At 46.8% G+C, this 19,453-nt stretch overlaps 1 protein-coding gene across 5 annotated transcripts in view; it reads left to right on the plus strand.

Moving 5' to 3' along the window:
- The first annotated feature begins 2,491 nt into the window (after positions 1-2,491).
- Positions 2,492-19,453, plus strand: part of LOC116940876 (uncharacterized) — a 46,401-nt gene continuing 29,439 nt past the window's right edge. Inside the window, exon 1 of one of the 5 annotated variants that reach the window (XM_076066187.1) lies at positions 2,492-2,513. The gene's annotated coding sequence lies outside the window, so the exon portion shown is untranslated. Of the gene's footprint in view, positions 2,514-18,300; positions 18,588-19,153; positions 19,274-19,453 lie in introns of those variants that run through there. The other 4 variants (XM_032951196.2, XM_032951192.2, XM_032951198.2 and 1 more) reach the window with 4 other exon arrangements.

A 19,453-nucleotide genomic window follows, 5' to 3' on the forward strand; every position in this document is an offset into this window, starting at 1 on the left:
CCCACCCGCCCGCCTCCCACCAAAGGGGCCGTCCATAAATGACGTCACGCACCTGGGGGGGGGGGTCAGACATTTGTGAAGATGTGTGACGAAGAGGGGGGGGGTTGAGAAATGTGACGTCACATAAAAATGCGCAACTTTTAATAAATATAGCCAACACGTTCTACTTAATTAAATAGACTTTTTAATCAATGTTTTCCCCTACAACATCAGAGTGCAGCGCCACATTAAATACGCACTAAAATGATAATAGTTTAAAGCGATTTGAAGTTTCATTTTTTGGGGGGGGGGCAGAGCTTTGTGACGTCATATTTGAGAGGGGGGGTCTGACTTTTTGTGACGCCGTGTGACGAAGGGGGGGGGGTCAAAAATCGTAAAAAATCGCGTGACATCATTTATGGACGGCCCCCAAGACCCCCTTCCCCCCAATCTATTCTCGCGCATGATGATGGCAGCGATATGGTTCAGGAGCTCAATGCCGATGTTCTAGGTCCGCTGGCGAAGACGAGGGAGGGCTTCTGGAGAGACGGACGGTTCGTGTTGAGTTTTGTTTTGTTCGCTGTTCCCGCCTCTGTAGGAGGAGCGCGGCTACTCGCAGTGGTTTTGACTCGACGGCTGCAGAGTCGTTGACTGCACGCTCACTCCTCACTCAGTGACACTCTTACGGTGCCCAATCGCTAGAGCGCGCCACCAAGCTCGGATTCATTTCAAGCAGATTGGAACGAATTAATATTCATTTACTAGTTCTCTTTGTTTTTTGTTTTAAATATAGGACAAGGCCGATCCCCGCTTTAAAGTGGGAAGTTAATTTAATCATTAATACGGTCGCAAAATAATCATTAATACAGTCGCAACGCGCAATTATTTCTTTGGGATTGAGAGGTGGCCTCGTCGCTTACCGCGCGGCACCTTGAACCCAGCGAGTTCAAATCCAGGCCACGGCGAACATCGGTGGCGAGTGATATCTGAACCGGTCTCGAGATATACACCGTCTTGTACGATCATCCATTGAGCTCCCATCACCATCGAGAGCCTTCGATCTCTCTCACGTTCTGGCGATGCAACAGAACCGAACGTAGCAATCGGACCGAGGGGTTAATTTATCGCCGCTCCATCTCCCGAGTGAACGTGCTCTTTCTCTATCTCTCTCAATCGCATTCACTTGTATCGCTGTTCCGAGCCTCGGCTCTCATCAGCCCCTTCCATACTGGGTAGGATATCGTCACAACGCAGATCCGTGAGAGGTGGCGATGCATCTGGGGTGCTCTTCATCCAGCAGTGGACGTGGTCACCCCTTCTGGTCGTGATGTTAACTAAAGATTAACTATATATTCTTAGCTCTTTCGGTAAAGTCACGTTGAAGGGAAACATCGTGACTTTACCGAAAGAGCTAAGAATATTAATTACTGAAGTCACGAAAGCTTTAAATCAAAATTTAAAGATTAACTAATTTTTTTTATTTGATTCACCAGGCAAGGAAGGTCCATTGAGCCGCGTAACTCTTTTGTCAGAAGCGACCTCGGCCACAAACGATAGCAGGTCAAAGCAAGTGACTCAGTCAAATACTCTAAACGCGTGTTTCTAAATGTGGGGGATATAAACCGGAGGACCCGGAGAAAAATCCACGCGACCACGGGGAGAGAGAGAGACACGCAAACTCCAAATGTGTATCCTGCTCAAGGCCGCTGGCTTTTCTTAACAGCCAACGCGAAGTATTTTCTGACATGTTACTCTTTGGTTCTTTCGGTAAAGGTCACGTAGTTAGAAATAAAATAAAACAAATCACGACGTTTCGATCGCTTGTGTTTCTACCTACGTGACTTTACCGAAATAACCAAATGGAATGGATTCCTGCAGTCACGAAAGCTTCAAATCAAGATTCTGACATGTTCTCTGATCCACGTGCACCCCATTTTTCTCTGTCTCGGAGTGAGCTCGTCGGAACAAGTGAACTCAATAATGAGCTTGATCGTTAAGAGTGACAATCATTCCAACGTGCCCAAAGGAAGAGAGCCTCTTTAGTCGATGAATGTATCGCCTGTACAGAAAAGCAGACGGACTTGGGCAGAGACAACGTCGCAAGAGGCAGGGGGGTGGGCTGGGCTTAGTGGTAAATAATAATTGGAACGCGCACGTCCATCGCGGAGATGGAGCGTTACAAATCAGCTCGTGTGGAAGTGCTGGTTAGGAGGGGGGTCATGATTACATCGCAAGATCATGAGAGATCGCGACGGCTTGGGGGAGGCCTTTATCCAGCAGTGGATTGAACACGGCGGCCGCTGCTGATGATGATGATCATTGCCTACTACGACCACCCTGCCCAGCGGCGAGCGGAAGGAGCTCACCTCGCACGTCACCATGGGAACGCAACAGCTGATCCACATTCGGGATCAAAGGCCGCCTGTCTCCATGGCAACCCACACTCATACCGCCGAGCAACTCCTGGGCCCTGTACCACATGGGGGTTTCCATGGCAACGGGCTGCTGGGGAAGGCACAGGCGATGACATGAAGGTGTGTTCACTATCGTGCCAACAACGAAAAGCCACTTACCATGCAGCGGGTAGGACAGAGAGCTGCTGGTGATGATAGCGGCGGCGATGGCGATGGTGGTGGTGGTGGTGATGATAACGCGAGCGATGATGGTGGTGGTGGTGATTGTAACGATGATGGCTGATGATTGTGGTGATGGTGATGATGATAACGGGAGCGATGATGGTGGTAGTGATTGTGACGATGATGGGTGATGATTGTGGTGATGGTGGTGGTGATGATAACGCGAGCGATGATGGTGGTGGTGATTGTGACGATGATGGGTGATGATTGTGGTGATGGTGATGATAACGCGAGCGATGATGGTGGTGGTGATTGTGATGATGATGGGTGATGATTGTGGTGATGGTAGTGATGATGATAACGGGAGCGATGATGGTGGTGATAGTGATTGTGACGATGATGGGTGATGATTCTGGTGATGGTGATGATAACGGAAGCGATGATGGTGGTGGTGATTGTGACGATGATGGGTGATGATTGTGGTGATGGTGATGATAACGGGAGCGATGATGGTGGTGGTAGTGATTGTGACGATGATGGGTGATGATTGTGGTGATGGTGATGATGATAACGGGAGCGATGATGATGGTGGTGGTAGTGATTGTGACGATGATGGGTGATGATTGTGGTGATGGTGATGATGATAACGGGAGCGATGATGATGGTGGTGGTAGTGATTGTGACGATGATGGGTGATGATTGTGGTGGTGATAACGCGAGCGATGATGGTGGTGGTGGTGATTGTGACGATGATGGGTGATGATTGTGGTGATGGTGGTGATGATAACGGGAGCGATGATGGTGGAGGTAGTGATTGTGACGATGATGGGTGATGATTGTGGTGATGGTGATGATGATAACGGGAGCGATGATGGTGGTGGCAGTGATTGTGACGATGATGGGTGATGATTGTGGTGATGGTGATGATAACGGGAGCGATGATGGTGGTGGTGCTGATTGTGACGATGATGGGTGATGATTGTGGTGATGGTGGTGATGATAACGGGAGCGATGATGGTGGTAGTGATTGTGACGATGATGGATTATGATTGTGGTGATGGTGGTGATGATAACGGGAGCGATGATGGTGGTGGTAGTGATTGTGACGATGATGGGTGATGATTTTGGTGATGGTGATGATGATGATGATAACGGGAGCGATGGTGATAGTGATTGTGACGATGATGGGTGATGATTGTGGTGATGGTGGTGATGATAACGGAAGCGATGATGGTGGTGGTAGTGATTGTGACGATGATGGGTGATGATTGTGGTGATGGTGGTGATGATAACGGGAGCGATGATGGTGGTGGTAGTGATTGTGGTGATGATGATGGGTGATGATTGTAGTGATGGTGGTGATGATAACTGGAGCGATGATGGTGGTGGAAGTGATCGTGACAATGGGTGATGATTGGGGTGATGGTGGTGATGATAACGTGAGCGATGGTGGTGATAGTGATTGTGACGATGATGGGTGATTATTGTGGTGATGGTGGTGATGATAACGTAAGCGATGATGGTGGTGGTAGTGATTGTGACGATGATGGGTGATGATTGTGGTGATGGTGGTGATGATGATAACTGGAGCGATGGTGGTGATAGTGATTTTTACGATGATGAGTAATGATTGTGGTGATGGTGGTGATGATAACGGAAGCGATGATGGTGGTGGTAGTGATTGTGACGATGGGTGATGATTGTGGTGAAGGTGGTGATGATAACGGGAGCGATGATGGTGGTGGTAGTGATTGTCACGATGATGGGTGATGATTGTGGTGATGGTGGTGATGATAACGGGAGCGATGATGGTGGCGGTAGTGATTGTAACGATGATGGTTGATGATTGTGGTGATGGTGGTGATGATAACGCGAGCGATGGTGGTGGTAGTGATTGTGACGATGATGGGTGATGATTGTGGTGATGGTGGTGATGATAACGGAAGCGATGATGGTGGTGGTAGTGATTGTGACGATGATGGGTGATGATTGTGGTGATGGTGATGATGATAACGGGAGCGATGATGATGGTGGTAGTGATTGTGACGATGATGGGTGATGATTGTGGTGGTGATAACGCGAGCGATGATGGTGGTGGTGGTGATTGTGACGATGATGGGTGATGATTGTGGTGATGGTGGTGATGATAACGGGAGCGATGATGGTGGAGGTAGTGATTGTGACGATGATGGGTGATGATTGTGGTGATGGTGATGATGATAACGGGAGCGATGATGGTGGTGGCAGTGATTGTGACGATGATGGGTGATGATTGTGGTGATGGTGATGATAACGGGAGCGATGATGGTGGTGGTGCTGATTGTGACGATGATGGGTGATGATTGTGGTGATGGTGGTGATGATAACGGGAGCGATGATGGTGGTAGTGATTGTGACGATGATGGATTATGATTGTGGTGATGGTGGTGATGATAACGGGAGCGATGATGGTGGTGGTAGTGATTGTGACGATGATGGGTGATGATTTTGGTGATGGTGATGATGATGATGATAACGGGAGCGATGGTGATAGTGATTGTGACGATGATGGGTGATGATTGTGGTGATGGTGGTGATGATAACGGAAGCGATGATGGTGGTGGTAGTGATTGTGACGATGATGGGTGATGATTGTGGTGATGGTGGTGATGATAACGGGAGCGATGATGGTGGTGGTAGTGATTGTGGTGATGATGATGGGTGATGATTGTAGTGATGGTGGTGATGATAACTGGAGCGATGATGGTGGTGGAAGTGATCGTGACAATGGGTGATGATTGGGGTGATGGTGGTGATGATAACGTGAGCGATGGTGGTGATTGTGACGATGATGGGTGATTATTGTGGTGATGGTGGTGATGATAACGTAAGCGATGATGGTGGTGGTAGTGATTGTGACGATGATGGGTGATGATTGTGGTGATGGTGGTGATGATAACAGGAGCGATGATGGTGGTGGTAGTGATTGTGACACTGATGGGTGATGATTGTGGTGATGGTGGTGGTGATGATGATAACGGGAGCGATGATGGTGGTGGTAGTGATTGTGACGATGATGGGTGATGATTGTGGTGATGGTGGTGATGATAACGGAAGCGATGATGGTGGTGATAGTGATTGTGACGATGATGGGTGATGATTGTGGTGATGGTGGTGATGATAACGGAAGCGATGATGGTGGTGGTAGTGATTGTGACGATGATGGGTGATGATTGTGGTGATGGTGGTGATGATAACGGGAGCGATGATGGTGGTGGTAGTGATTGTGATGATGATGGGTGATGATTGTAGTCATGGTGGTGATGATAACTGGAGCGATGATGGTGGTGGTAGTGATCGTGACGATGGGTGATGATTGTGGTGATGGTGGTGATGATAACGGGAGCGATGATGGTGGTAGTGATTGTGACGATGATGGGTGATGATTGTGGTGATGGTGATGATGATAACGCGAGCGATGATGGTGGTGGTGGTGATTGTGACGATGATGGGTGATGATTTTGGTGATGGTGATGATGATGATGATAACGGGAGCGATGATGGTGGTGGTAGTGATTGTGACGATGATGGGTGATGATTGTGATGGTGGTGATGGTAACGCGAGCGATGATGGTGGTAGTGATTGTGACGATGATGGGTGATGATTGTGGTGATGGTGGTGATGATAACGGGAGCGATGGTGGTGATAGTGATTGTGACGATGATGGGTGATTAGTGTGGTGATGGTGGTGATGATTACGTAAGCGATGATGGTGGTGGTAGTGATTGTGACGATGATGGGTGATGATTGTGGTGATGGTGGTGATGATAACAGGAGCGATGATGGTGGTGGTAGTGATTGTGACACTGATGGGTGATGATTGTGGTGATGGTGGTGGTGATGATGATAACGGGATGATGGTGGTGGTAGTGATTGTGACGATGATGGGTGATGATTTTGGTGATGGTGATGATGATGATGATGATAACGGGAGCGATGATGGTTGTAGTGATTGTGACGATGATGGGTGACGATTGTGGTGATGGTGGTGGTGATGATGATAACGGGAGCGATGGTGGTGATAGTGATTGTGACGATGATGGGTGATGATTGTGGTCATGGTGGTGATGATAACGGAAGCGATGATGGTGGTGGTAGTGATTGTGACGATGATGGGTGATGATTGTGGTGATTGTGGTGATGATAACGGGAGCGATGATGGTGGTGGTAGGGATCGTGACGATAGGTGATGATTGTGGTGATGGTCGTGATGATGATAACGGGAGCGATGATGATTGTGGTAGTGATTGTGACGATGATGGGTGATGATTGTGGTGATGGTGATGATGATAACGCGAGCGATGATGGTGGTGGTGGTGGTGATTGTGACGATGATGGGTGATGATTTTGGTGATGGTGATGATGATGATAACGGGAGCGATGATGGTGGTAGTGATTGTGACAATGATGGGTGGTGATTGTGATGATGGTGATGGTAACGCGAGCGATGATAGTGGTAGTGATTGTGACGATGATGGGTGATGATTGTGGTGATGGTGGTGATGATAACGGAAGCGATGATGGTGGTGGTAGTGATTGTGACGATGATGGGTGATGATTGTGGTGATTGTGGTGATGATAACGGGAGCGATGATGGTGGTGGTAGTGATTGTGACGATGATGGGTGATGATTGTGGTGATGGTGGTGATGATAACAGAAGCGATGATGGTGGTGGTAGTGATTGTGACGATGATGGGTGATGATTGTGGTGATGGTGGTGATGATAACGGGAGCGATGATGGTGGTGGTAGTGATTGTGACGATGATGGGTGATGATTGTGGTGATGGTGGTGATGATGATGATAACTGGAGCGATGGTGGTGATAGTGATTTTTACGATGATGAGTAATGATTGTGGTGATGGTGGTGATGATAACGGAAGCGATGATGGTGGTGGTAGTGATTGTGACGATGGGTGATGATTGTGGTGAAGGTGGTGATGATAACGGGAGCGATGATGGTGGTGGTATTGATTGTCACGATGATGGGTGATGATTGTGGTGATGGTGGTGATGATAACGGGAGCGATGATGGTGGCGGTAGTGATTGTAACGATGATGGTTGATGATTGTGGTGATGGTGGTGATGATAACGCGAGCGATGGTGGTGGTAGTGATTGTGACGATGATGGGTGATGATTGTGGTGGTGGTGATGATGATAACGGGAGCGATGATGATGGTGGTAGTGGTTTTGATAATGGCGATAGTGTTGATGATGGTGGTAGTGCCGATATCAATAGGTTTTACCCTATCTGGCAAAAAAATTCCCATTTAGTGATGATATTGTTGGTGGTACTGGAAGAAATGATGGTGATAATGATGGTGGTGGTAGTAATGATGGTAATGATGAAGGTAGAGATGATGTTGATGGTAGTGATGGTTATGACTATTGTATTGAGAGTGGTGATAATGGTAGTGATAGTGATTATAATACTGATGGGAGTAGTGGTGATGATGATGGTAGTAGTGACAGTGATGATTCGTAGGCGTATGCAGGTTGGTATGCATTTTCGTTTGTAGTCCATCCCCGTACCTCCAATTAGCATGCTTGACTACGTACAGTGCAAAATAAGTTAAATATACATTTTTACTTAGTCCTATTCAAGCAGACATGAGCTCTACATACTTCTCTTGTAAGGTAGACGTGGGAGATCTGACACACGCACGGAGGTGAGTTCTACTCAATAGCAGTGGCGGGCCGTGGATTTTACACCGAGGCCTTCAGTGCCATCCTCCCGCAATTAAACCGCCTTCAAAACAGGTCCCTGCAGGGTGGGCTGGTAGGACAAGGCTCTGCGCTGTCTATTGCTGATTTTACACCCAACAGCACGAGATTTCACTTCGTTAAAGTATTGAAAGGGGACGGACGGATTAATCTATTGCAGGCTGGTACACTCAGTTTACAACTTCGTTCCTACCAGTATTACCCCACCATGACACTCGGTCTATAGGCTATTGTCATTCGACATCACCACCCCATATTCACAGTGACAGTAACCTTCATCGAGTGGAATAAAGTGATTTAACACGAGGCTCAACACCTATGAGAGTTACAATACACTAATTGCAGAAACATGAATACATTGTGACTGAAACTATCAAGGATGTACCACTATTAAGCAGTATGACAGGATGCTACATCACAAATAGACATCACATAGCCCAAATCAATGTCATTACTAAAGAAACAAGAACAAACTCACAACAACAAGTTACATTTACTCGTACGACCACCAAGCAAGCAAAAATGCCGTAAAACAATCAGGATTCAACAGGCTTCCCCACAGAAAAAAAACTACAAATCTAAAGCACTACATCTAACAATATAAACGTCACGAAAGGAAGTTTAAATAAATCTTAGATCATGCCATCCTTACGTACTAGCTAGTTTTACTTCAGTTAGCCAACTGGCCCTCCGATCACGCCACACGAACAAGGCTAACGTAGGCGGCTAGGCCAGCTAGAAGGCTCCGGCGTGTCAAAGAACACGCCCAACATGGCAAACTCGACATCTGATTGGTTAAAGAATATGACCACAACATCGTCCCCATTTTCTTCAACAACAGAGGGGATTCACTCGACATTCTGAAGGCCTCAGGGTAGATTTTTCACCCTGAGAGGCGGAGACAGCACAGGTGGAAAATCTGATTGGATAAAAGCTCTAATTTATGAGCTGCACTGGAAGCAGGGCAACTGAGGGAGAGAGTAGCAATGAAATGAAGGTAATAGACTGATGGGAACGTACTTTGTAAAATGCATATAGCATTAATAAAAATATATATTCAATTGTAGAAATATAATTTTCTGAGTCTGACAAGCTCTAGGCCAGCAGAGAAGGCCTTGCTGGTCCTGATGGCCCGCCTCTGCTAAATATGGATACCAACTGGCTTATATATATCCTACAAATAATATACAGCGCAACATAAGCAATTTAAAAATAACCGTTATTTTTTATTGTTATGGGTGCACTATTATTCGTGGTGGTATGGCAGTAGCATCTTCTCAGGTAAACGACAACAGCAACGGACATTTCCAGCCCAATCCTTGGTCAAGCCATGCGTTTAGAGCAGTGGGATTCACGCTCCCCCTGGAGGTGCGAGATGCCCTTTCTGGGGGTGCGAGACATGCCCAGATATTTTTTTAGAAGGTAAATCATTGAAACACAAACTAAGCACGGGCACGTAAGTACAACTACTTTGTTTCATCAAACCTCGGTATTTATTAACAATACACGTGTTTTTACGATTGACCACCAAAGGGGTGCATTGCTGCCGTGAAGGTTAAGAACCACCGGTTTAGAACATTTGGCTGCTATACATTTCCACGTGATAAGCCACTTCGTTGAGCTATCATTTGTGGCCAGGTCGCTTCTAAAAAAAGAGTTCATGGCTCAGTGGGCTTTACCTGGTAAATAAAGTAAAATAGTCCGTTTAGTTTCCGATCACTTAGCTTCTGAAAATTGACGAAATCAAACGCATTCGTATTATTCGGAGGAAATGTGGCAATACGCATGCTACACGTGCCCTGTGTATATTATACGCTGTATATACTCGTCTCACGACTTGCGCTCTTGCCAATAGCCCCATAGAAAATAATCAACGGTTCGATTCCCATCTCCATTTCAAAACATAATGAAGCTCAATAAGCTCTCGCCTGATTAAATAATAGAAGGAAAGCGTGTGAATCAATGAGCATGAATATGGAGTGAATAACATCGCACGCATGCAGCGTTCGTCACATATACTATATATTATACATTCAATATATACCATATTTAAAGTATGAGTTTTTGGAACGTTAATATTGAACACGTGTTTTTTTTTTCATAAATAATAATAAATAAAAACCTCACATGAACCTTTGCCAACACTGAAAAGGCTACCTTAGGTGATATGAATAATTTAAACATTACACATCATGCAAAAAATGAATGCACACGCTCTATACAAAGTAAAGCTGTAGTATTGTAATCGTTTGCTCGTGCCACTGTTGGCAGACGTGTTCCCACTAGAGAGTATTTTGGCCGACTCTTCTACACTGGCCAGATGTCTCGGAAGAGGTGGGATTTGTTAAATAGGGTCACCAATTTCGAAAAACATGATATGCTATCTTCTATAGCCGTGTCAGCAAGCACAGCATGGCCATTCAGAATAGCACATGGGAGGGAGCGGTGGGCACAAGTGGAAGGAAAGAGACCAAGAGGAACGCAGAAGAAGAGGTGGGGGGGGCGATGCGGTGCGATGGGACACGGTGGCCCGAGGAGCGGAAAGGGAGATGGCGCAGGACAGGGCAGCGTGGAGAAGGTTGGCAAGGACAGCGGACCCCACGTGAGTGGGACAAACGCGTGGAAGAAGAAGAAGAAGAGGAAGAGGAAGAAGAAGAAGAAGAGGAAGAAGAAGAAGAAGAAGAAGGGAGCGGTGGGCACAATGATGAGCGCGCTGGGCCATGAACCCGTAAACCTGAGTTTAAATTCATGGCCACAGCTAACACCGGCGGCGAGTGAAATCCGCTGTTTGCGTGTAATTTGTTGTCCTTCCCGCACCTCCGATTAGCATGATTGCCTACGTACGGTGCGAAAGAAGTCACACACATATGTACATGTCTGAACCGGTATTGGCGCTCCCTCCCCCAAACCTTCACCAACCCGCACTGACCAGCATGGTGAAGTATAGCCAAACGAAACTCCTGCACCGCCGAGACCGGGTGGAGGGGCTTCACCCAGCAGCGGACGAACACCTCTCCAAGCCCCCCCTCTGCCCCCCCCCCCCCCCCCCCCGAGAGATGGAGCGATGATGCAACGTCACAAAGACGCATGATTCCGGAGCCGATGATCTAGCAGTTGAATGTGTGTGTGTATTAGCCAGATGGTGGAGAGCGGTAGCGTAGCGGTTAGCGTGCTGCGCTCAGAACCTGGCGACCCGAGTTCGATTTCCGCTCACGGCCAACACCAGTGGCGATTATCTGAACCGGTCATGGGCCTCCCCTAGGTCAACTCAGCCTCAAATTAGTATCTGGTGCGATGTCTAAACATCGCGACGAGGGAGACAAAGGCGGCCGAGCGTGGTGCTGTGTCGGCCATCGTAGGTGCTCGCTAACAGCACTTGCCTCGAAAGTCTGTTACAGGCTATAGGGGGGATCTTTGTCTTTTTTATTAGCCAGATGACAATCAGTGCCGCATTAAGCTAGTGCAGGGCCTGTAGCATATGTTATATGAAAAAACATAAATATTAAAACACAAATTTTTCACTTGCGTAGTAGAGTAATTGTATTTTTTTCCATTTGCTATGCAGCTAGATAGTACGACAAATCGCTAACTGAAACACCCAGTCGTTTATAAAAGTTTAAGGCAGTATAGTACTATAGTAATAAAACAAGTGCAGAATCACTGAACCGGAATTGATAGCTTGAAAGCATTTAGCGCGGGGCCCTTGAAAGTGCGGGGCCCGTAGCTACTACATATGTTGCTACTTTTGCTACCAGGATAATCCGGCACTGATGAAGATGCGTCGCAATGCTGCACTACAACAACAGGGCACAAGAAGGATGGGGTGCCACTCGCACGCAGAGGGGGGGAGGGGGGGGGTCAATCTCGTTCTCATGGAAACCCGAGACTCTGCAACCACGGCGAAGCTGTCAGCTCCACGCCACCCGGGCGATCGGCTCGCTTTACTCTTTCACCGACACTCCAGTGCACGAGGTGAATTTAAAGTCAACGTGATGAGTACAGAGGCAGTGATCGTAGCTTCCCTCCAGCTCTGAACCAGTGGTGAAGATTCCACATTTCTAAGACCAGTTTTTTTTTCCCCCATAGGAGGACCGCTATTGTTTGACCAATACTCCACCAAACTGGTCAGTGGGGAGTTTTTTTTTTTGTGTGAAGGCGTGGAGCATAGACGGTGGGAGCATAGAAGTAGCGTCTGCTGCCCATCGTGTAGCCCCACACGGACCTATGACAACGTTACATGCGTGGTAACATCTGAACCGGTTATGAAGCTCCCCCCCTCACTCTATAACCGGTTTAGATATCACTCGCCAATGGTGTGCGACGTGGCAGGATATCAAATTAAGGTCATCGAATTATGGATGCAGTGCCCTATACCACTGCATCACTACTCCATAGAGAATATACATTTTAGTCGTACAGAAATTAGATGCGGATCTTGGAAAGCCTCACCGAGTCATCGTTGAGTAGGGGAGCGGTGGTACATTGATTCAACGAATACAGTATTATCGATTCGAAGGCTCACGGTGCGTGCATCAATGAATGTGAATTAGAATGTATTTGTTTATGTTTTATACCATGGGGCCACGTCATCACTGCGGCCGCTAGTGGCCACTGCATTAACCACAAAGTAAAAAATTAATATGGAAAAATGCAAACCAGTAAGATAATTTTACAGAGAAAGTAACAATTAAAAACGGACAATCTTTTTTTTGTGCTTTTCCAATTTTCAAAAATGTTATCACTCTGGGTGTCATGCCTTGAGACGAGTTAGCTACTCTGTGAAGAACTCTCGTACATCACTGCAATCCTTCACGTAAGAGAACATCCCACAGAAGCGTTACACCACAGAGCCATCTCTGAGATCCATTTCAAGTGATCTCCTCCGATCGACGCAGTCGGAGGCAGTTCGGTACCTTCCCAATCACCCTGCATATGAGCGTAACATCCGTCGCATGACAGTCAAACATATACGGTCAAGTTTCAAAGCTTACATTTTGCCAACTTGAGTGCGAAGACCGTATTTAATGTACACTTTTTTATGTTGTGCAGTTTATTGGAGACCGGTTTGGCACCATTAACTCACCACACTTGAACACAGGCAGCCGGTTGGATTCAAACCCAGGATCCCAGCAGCGTTGCAAGCTCAGTGATTGACTGCGCAATATGAAATGGAATAACTCGGCGTGTTGATGCCCTTCACGGGGCTTATAAGAGTTCACGTACCGAGTCAATGCCCTTGTGCATTTTAAGAGATCACTCACGCTGGCTGGCGCCTGTGCGCACACGTCTACATAGGAGGGAAATTTATATTCACTCTTCATAACTGTTTTACTCATTCATTTGCTCATCTGCCGCACGCTATTCCACTGCTGCTGCAGTGCCAAAAAGCCTGAAATGCTTTGTTCCAATATATAATGCACCGGGAGACCGGTCACGTAGCTTTATTGAGCCGTTTCTCTCTATATATCTCTCTCGCTCACTCACTCGCTCACCCGTTCGCTGTCTGACTAATATGTGAATGGTGCCACGGACATAATAATAACGTGACCTCCCTGATATTTTATACTCACTTAATAGCCGTCGCCCATCCCCCTCCGCAATTTGCTTCCCACCTGCCCCCACCAATAATGTATATATCTGCAATAATTATGCAACATTCTTGGACCCATTCATGCGCTGCAGATGCTGCGCATGCTTTCAGCGCATGCACAATGTCGTTATTTACACGAGGCCACAAAGTACCATGGCATGGATCAGAAAGATAGAATCACATGTGCAAAGTGTTTGAAGAAACACAGAGAAGTGCGTGTTGGAATAAGAGAGAATCAGAAATACGAACTTCATGAATCTGGATCCATACTCTTTGGTTCTTTCGGTAAAGTCACATAGATAGAAAATACATTAAATCACGACGTTTCGGGCGCAACACAAGCGTCCGTCATCAGGTAGAACAACCACAGCAAGAAACAACAGTTGTTTCTGCTGACTTTACCGAAAGAACCCAAGAGTATGGATCCCTGCAATCACGAAAACTTCAAATCTAGAATGAATCTGGATGTTTGGTATGTGGGGGTGGGGGTGAAACTTACCCGGGTGGTGAAGTGTGTGCAACTCTGGTGCAGCGGTTAGCACGCTGCGCTACAAACCCGTCGAACCCGAGTTTGCCACTCACGCCCAAGACCGGTGACAATTATTCGAACCGGTGCTGGGCCTCTCCTCGGTCAACTCAGCCTTAAAATGAGTACTGCACCAGGTGCGGTGTATAAACATCGCTACTGGGGAGACAAAGGCGGCCGGGTGTGGTGTTGGCCACCCATCCCCTCGTGCATCGTGCTTGCCTTCATAGGTGCTCTCTCACAGCACTTGCGCCAACAGTCTGTGAAAGGCTATACGGGGGATCTTTGTCATTGTCTTTTGCAACTTTGCCTCCTGGGCACAGATGTCGGGATGGTTTTTGTCTTAAAATTATTTTGCCAACCCTTCGACCAATTTGGTTAGTATTGTTTTTATATATATATGGTAAATACCTAAGAGGTACACACCATTGTCCTAAATTTTCATTCACATTGGAACATATTGACGAGAGTAATCATGCCCCCCTCGTTACGGATGGACAGCGATCGTGCATGTGCGCTTTTGACCTTAGCTGTAAAACGTTAAAAATGCTTTCAGTGGCTGAGCTCTCACGCAGGGAGGGTAGTCTCGCCCGCATCCTTCAGAGTGTTAATTGAGAGTCGCAGGAACCCATCCATGGCCATTGCAATTCATTATGTTGACAAGGCCCGGCAGGGATCGGTGGCGGGGTCGGGATGATCAGAGACCTGACTTGCGAAAAAGTCACCGAGGCTATGGGGCTTTTGTTTCGTTGACCTAAATCGTGCGAAATGCACCCTTATTGTGCGCGGATCACATTGATAAGCTTATTTTAACACCGTCATGTTAAGCACAACACATGCGACATTGCTATTAAACCGTTGCACAATGGTTCTACTGTACTGTGATATCAAGTAGTGGGTCACGTGTTTATATAACGATGCGTCGGGTTTCTTTAAAGATAGAGTTTGTTATGCAAAGACGCGTGAAGTGTTGCATGCTTGGAATTGGAGAGACGGGAAGAAGAACACGCGGACCAGATAACTTAGACAAATAAGGGAAATCAGCTTCACTGTTGAAAAAAAAGCGTGTTTGGGAATGGCAGCCAAAGGAGCGAACATTCCCAAGAGAAAGTTTACTGTGGAGATGGAGCGATTAGATCATCTCGTGCGTTTGTTGCAATGGTTTGTTGATGGCGACAGCTTGGGAAGACCGTCATCCAGCAGTGGGTAGATCACGGCTACCGATGATAATAAGTGGTTGCATGAGCAGCACGCGGTAGGCAAACTGCCTTGACAATGGGCACATATGCGCTGGCATATTGCTTATTGACATTGAGAATGCGTTCGTTGATACCAATAAAAAAATAAACCTGAATTTATATAGCGCCTAAATGTAATGGATTTCTCAAGTACTCTTTATAAGCGTCTTATATAACCAAGGGTGCTCCTTCGAGCAACTGTAGTTTGTTCAAGTATGCCGTGGTGTTTGCTAGTCATCTCTATGGCCTTTCACTTGCTGACGTGTGCAAAGGGTTCGATTGCTATCGTGTGCGTGATGTACGGTATATGGACACTGCACTTGGAATAATCAATCATTTTCATCCCTTTTCAATCCATTGCTGTACGAAGGCTTTCCCATGTCGGTTATGCAGGCCACTTACTTTTGTTAAGACCATTACATGTGTACGTATATGGCACACACACTTCTGAATGTCGCTACACAATAACAGAACAGGATGAGAGCAGCCAGACAGCAGCACACGCGACTTTGTTCATGGCAGTGTGACCGTCCATGCCTCTACAATGACTCCAGAAAGTGCAAATATCGTATCCCGTGTGAGCAATGTACGCACTTAGTTACGTCACTCTATTTAACAAATGCACAATCCTCATGTTCAAGCGAGCGTTAGGCGGAGCTCAAATCAGTTGACGTTACTCCTATTTTTTTATTTTAACAGGTAAGGCCCACTGAGCTCTATAGCTCTTGTTCGGAAGCGACCTGGCCACAAATGATAGCCCAACGAAGTGGCTTATCACGTGGAAAATGTATAGCAGCCTAATACTTTAAACACATGTTTCTAAATGCGGAGGGAAAGGCCGGAGGACCCGGAGAAAAATCCATGTCATCATGCAAACTCCAAATATGCAGGCGTCAGGGTCGGGATCGAACCAACGACCTCCTGTATACCATGCGAGGTTGATGTTAACGATAATAATTACAATTCTACATTGGTATGGGGGTGACAAGTTCATTCGCAGGACGACCACTGTTGAGCTCGTTTAATTATCAGTGGAGGAGTGATGCTGCCGATGGCAGTGATGATGATGATGACAAGAATGAGGTCACGCTTGTGAAACGTATGCAGCGTAGTGAGTGTACTCTAAACACCCGTACAATGCGGGCGGAAAGTCCCTATACCGCTACTCACACAGATCCATTGGGTCCAGAGTGGTAGAGGGGTATAGCGAGTTTTCGCCCACAGCACAAGTGAAGAGGTTTCCCGTTCTAACATTACCAACGAGATACCGTTGGCAGCAATCTGAATACAAACTACAACATATTAGATTTAATTAGACATTATTACAGCATGAACTCCAACACAGCACTTGCCCCAACAATCTGTGAAGCTTAAACGGGGGGTGTTTGTCTTTGGGGCCGTCAATAAATGACGTCACGCACCTGGGGGGGGGGGGTCAGACATTTGTGACGATGTGTGACGAGGGGGGGGTTGAGAAATGGGACGTCACATCAAAATGCGCAACTTTAAATCAATATAAACACGTTCTACTTAATTAAATAGACTTTTTGATAAATATTTCTCCTACAACATCAGAGCGCAGCGGCACATTAAATACGCACTACAATGACAATAGTTTAAAGCGATTTGAAGCATGTTTTATATATTTGGGGGGGGGGGGGGGCAGAGTTTTGTGACGTAGTAGTTGAGGGGGGGTCTGACTTTTTGTGACGCCGTGTGACGAGGGGGGGGGGAGTCAAAAATCGTAAAAAATCGCGTGACGTCAATTATGGACGGCCCCTTTGTTGTTTCCACGATATATTTGATGGTGTCTATTGATGTGACGTGACTCCGCAGTGACCCCCGTAAAGGATTCTATGCACGTACCGTGACCTTCATTTAAAATACATGTTCATCGATAAGAGTGGATGTAATCGGTGAAGTCACATGTATATTATTACCCTTCAACACGTGTCCGTGGGCACGTGTCAACCCCACCAGCCGGTACGCGCCGTGACAACACGCGCACGACAATGAAATAACTCAATAAGCCCATCCACTCAGCACGTGGCTAGGCGATTTCATTCATTACGCCAGATAGTCATCCCACATTTAAACGGATGCATGCAATTCGAATCTATTGAAGGTGTTCGATTTGTTTTTAGCGTGTTGCGATGCATCGGATTCATAATAACTGCCGAGTAAAAATATTTTTTGTTGCAACATAATTACAAAGTGTTAAATTCCCATGACTATTACGTATTACGTATGTGGGGAGCGGTGGCGCAGTGGTTGTGCGCACTACAATATGAACCGGGCCACGGGAGTTCAATTCCCGTTTAAAATAGGTAGCGAGTGATATCTGGACCGGTCTCGGTCCTCCCCTAAGTTGATTCAGCCTTAAATTAGCAATGTGACCACTGACACTGGGAGAGACAAAGGGGGCCGGGAAGTGGTGCCGCTGGCCAAACAACTCGCTCGTGATCCGTGCCGGCGTAGTAAAGAGAGATGCTCGCTAACAGCACTTGCCTCGAGCTTGCGTTGTGTTATTTTATTATTTCTGCATTTCCTTTAAACACGCGCTCACGCACGCGCGGTCAGCTGTGCAGGCCGTGACGTCATATAATAATTAAATAAATGCGCAACACCACCGCCAACCCTACTGCCCCAATTTACATGTCATCGTAGCGAAATAACTATCTACATAGCTCTCAAACAATGAGCGTCTTTGGGTGAAATACGTATAGTTAACAACATAGGCCGGCAGACGAGAATATCTTATTCAGATATCTGGCTCTCCACATCAACAAAATACACAAATGCTATTTTTTTTTACCCAACCCTATCGGGCCCCACGGCCTTCTGTGGAAGTGAAATTAATTAGGCAACATTGACTCGGCACAAGCAAAACTCTGAACCGGCGTCGACATCAGGTGAGTGTCTCGTGAGTTCAGGGGGCTTGCTTCATATCAATGCTGGTGTCACAGCCAGATAGATGTTTATAGACAAAGTCCCCTTTTATTTTACCTATATACAAAAAATGCAGTTTATAACAGTCATACAAATTTAATAATTGCATATATATGTATTTGGTGACAGCTTAACACGTGGGCTTTCGCAACCAATAATTATCCATAATAAATGGTGGGTTTATTTTATAGGTTATATCGCATAAATATGTGTCGTTAAACCTGCCACCACCCAACACGGCCATATTCGTGAGGTTTGACGCAAAACAAAACGTGCCAATTGTGTGACTACTTCAGCACACCCGAGTGTGTTGGGAGAGCAATTACTACCACCAGCTTCATCAGGCGATTTGCAGGAATTAAAATAAATCAGAGAGCGCGATTATTTATTTATTTATTATTTGGTGACTGTCACTCGAGCGGCCAGGAGTGGAGGAGAGGGAGGAGGAGTGAGAGGGAGGGGGAACAGGCCATTGACCAATCGCAGGCGAGCTTCAGGGAGGGGGGGGGGGACCGTCTCGACCTCCCCATTGGCTGAGGGCGTCGCGAGGAGGCGGGGCCGCGTCTCCAGGGCGCGCGAGGGGCTCGCGGCAGCCGCGGCAGTGCCGAGGAGGAGCGCGGGCGGTGTGGTAACCGGTGAGACGCTCCGCGTGAGCCTCGCGCATTCCTTATCAGAACAATTATTGTTGTAACTGTTAATGGGTTTTTGTTGTTGTTGTGGATAGCCCCAGCCAACGCTCGCGGTGATGTCGGCTCGCGCCGTGTGTGCGTTGCGTGGGTTTTTGTTTTTGTGTGTCGTTGGGTTCGACTATTCGGCGATACATTTGTGT

The sequence above is a fragment of the Petromyzon marinus genome, chromosome 10 (genome assembly GCF_048934315.1).
Source record: "Petromyzon marinus isolate PM22_M1 ecotype Great Lakes invasive population chromosome 10, UKy_Petmar_22M1.pri1.0, whole genome shotgun sequence".
NCBI classification, from domain to species: Eukaryota; Metazoa; Chordata; class Hyperoartia; order Petromyzontiformes; family Petromyzontidae; genus Petromyzon; species Petromyzon marinus.